The sequence below is a fragment of the Cynara cardunculus genome (genome assembly GCF_001531365.2).
Source record: "Cynara cardunculus var. scolymus isolate 2C chromosome LG 9, CcrdV1, whole genome shotgun sequence".
NCBI classification, from domain to species: domain Eukaryota; kingdom Viridiplantae; phylum Streptophyta; class Magnoliopsida; order Asterales; family Asteraceae; genus Cynara; species Cynara cardunculus.
The window spans coordinates 6160940-6164276 of NC_037536.1; positions in this window are offsets into that span (position 1 = coordinate 6160940).

Here is a 3337-nt window from a genome sequence, read left to right on the forward strand (position 1 = left end):
AGAATTCTTGTTGATGATATAAACATTCTCTAGACGAGAACCGGTTAGAGCAACCTTAACATCTTTGTCAAGAATATGACAAGAATTCTTTGAGAATTTAACTGTATAATCTTTATCACACAGTTGGCTGATGCTAAGAAGAATGTGCTTCAGTCCTTCAACGTATGCAACGCGTTTGAAAGTTGTTGTACCATTGGATAATATACCAAAGCCTTTGGTATATCCTTTTCAATTTCCACCGAAGGTTACGAAAGGTCCTCTTTGTAACATCTCGCTTGGGCAAACCCCAAATTACCAATTCCTATAAAATCTCTAATAAAATATAATTTATTGATTATTGGGACTAAAATTAATCATAATTATTCTAAAAGTTTTGTCAAAGCTATCGGCGCCAAAGATGGAAAATCTGATAATGCTGCTGAAAACAAACTAAGTCTGGAGGAAGACTAGAGGCAATGGATGGTCCAGAGGCAGGCAATGGTCCAGAGGCTGCTGAAATGGCTAAGTCTGGAAGAAGACCAGAGGCCATGAAGGACCAGAGGCAATGGTTGGACCAGAGGCGAGACTATGAAGGACCAGAGGCAATGGTTGAACTAGAGGCAATGGTTGAACCAGAGGCGAGACTATGAAGGACCAGAGGCAATGGTTGAACCAGAGGCAATGGTTGGACCAGAGGCGAGACTATGAAGGATCAGAGGCAATGGTTGGACCAGAGGTCATGCAATGGTCTAGAGACAATTCAATGGTCCAGAGCCCATGCAATGGTCCAGAGACAATTCAATGGTCCAGAGACAATTCAATGGTTTAGAGCCCATCCAATGGTCTAGAGACAATTCAATGGTCAAGAGCCCATGCAATGGTCTAGAGACAATTCAATGGTCCAAAGATTATGAAGAACCAGAGGCTAACACTTTGAAACACACAAATCTGGGCATAACATTAATTATCCTCAAAATATGGGATATTAATTTCTAGAAAAACATCGAAATATGCGTTCTATTTTAGTGATAAAACCACCTAAAACAAGATTCCAAACCGGATATAACGGATTTTTTTACTTACAACCCAAATTAAGTAGCCAAAAGAATACGATACAAGACTATATATATATATATATATATATATATATATATAAGCTACTATTTACCCAAAAGCAAGATCGATATCTTCAAGTTTCCCGGTAAATCTTCAAGTCAAACAACGGAATCTTTCTTTCTGTCCGTCTTCTTTCCTGAGAGAGGTTGCCACTTAAATGGTAAGCCAACGCTTAGTGAGTTAAATAATTAAGTATTACATATCAATATCACACATGTTTATAAACATACCTAATAAACTCTTATCAATAAAAGAGTTCAAGACATCATCCAAATGCAAACCGAGACTTACAAGAAAACGAGTGAACAATTACGTACCGGATGCTAAGATCATAGGATTCCATATTCAAATCACCATAGTATACCATACCATTGATGCTCAATACAACAAGGAGGCATGATCAACAACCAAATATATTCAGCAACGTTAGAATACCAATAAATATCAAAAACCAAGAGATCGAATCGATATACATAACAAAGACAGTGCATCACCCCATCTTTCACCTCCCGGGCTCATGCCAAAGTCCGAATCAGAATCATACATTACGGGAAACCTCGCACTGCCCGCCTTCCTCTACCGGGTATGTGCCAAGGTTCCCTACACATTGTTCTTCCTCCTCTTCATCTTCTTGTACTTCTCCTTCAGTTTTAAGTACTTTTCATATTTGGCCCTGAAGGAGGAAGGAGGTTTAGAAGATGGCGTCGCAGTCTTCTTTGATCTACATTCACCTGCAAAATGTCCGGGCCGGTGACAGTTGTAGCAGACAGCTGAAGCCTTGTCTATTCTTTCAGACTTTGGCTTTTCCCTGAAAGATAGCTGAGGAGATCTGCGTAAGTTGCTCTTACTGGCGAACCTCCTAAATGACTTAGTCAGGAGTGCCAGGGACACATCAAAATCTGTTAAATCAGATTCTGGAATGTCCTCAGAAGAATCTATCTCCGTGATGACCACGGGAGGAAGAGAAGAAACAAAAGGGGTAGAAGTTTCAACTGAAGAAGCTTCAGAGATCAAAGCTAAAGGATAGCTTTTCATTTCCCTGGATTCTTTTACAAGATTCCTTTTCAGTTAACGAGATTGCTCATGCTTAAGCAGAATCTCGTATAAAGTAGAAAGAGAAATAGTGGACATGTCATTTGACATCTTGAGACACATGGAAAAGGTGTCCCAAGACTCAGGAAGGCATTCTAGAAACTTAGTCAAAGTTTTAGAATTAAAATATTCCCTGTCGACAGCCCTAAGATCAATAAAAAGGCAGTTAAATCTCTGATGTACTTCAGACAGCGTCTCAGACTTTCCATAAAGCAAGCTTAAGTACTATCTTACTAGATTGATCTTTCTAGTCTCCTGAACCTGAGTGGTTCCTTCATATTGGACATAGAGTGTATCCCATATGGATTTAGAAGTTTTGAGTTTCATCACTGAGTGATAAATCTCATCAGGAAGAGACATAGCTGTTATAGACCGAGCACGCGTATCTAAAGTTATCTTCTTTTTGTCCTCATCGCTACACTGATGTGGAAGCTTTGGAATCTGCCGTTCAGGAATCGCGGCAGTCGTAGCTGTTGTTGGAACAGCCGGAGCAATAGCAAATAGAATATATGGTTCATTTTCTATGTAATGTGGAATATCAGGATCCACACCTTCCAGAAAGAGGCACATCCGGTTCTTCCAGAGACTAAAGTTGTCACGGACAAACTGGGGAGGTTTGACAAGARAGCCATTATCTTTTGTGTGTGTGTGTTTGCAATTTATAAAGCCATTTGTAAGTGGTAAAGCTATATGAGAAAAGAGATAAACTAATACAGAAAATAGCTAAACACAAGAAAAGAAAGAAAACACTGCTCTGATACCACTTGTTGGTCCCGTAAGGGTCTACAAGAAGAGAAACAGTTTGTTCAAGGGGGGATGAATAGAAACACAGTATTTTCAAATTTAAAATATATATTGATAGAGAAGATCAATACATATTTTACAAGATTGTTTGCGGAAAGATAAGGTAATAAAACATATCTAAACAATCTTTGGTTACACAAAAAGTCTTAGCAAATACAAGAAATGTAATTGTTGTAAAGAAGATCATTTACTTAAGCTAGAAAATGCTTGAAGTAAGAATTAGGGTTAGAGTGAGTTGCGTGCACTCTGCATGGAGAAGAAACACTTCTATTTATACCCAGTGCATTAAATGTTCATTTAATGCAATATGGTAGGTTTAGAGTGTGTGTCAAGCCTTAAGAGGAAG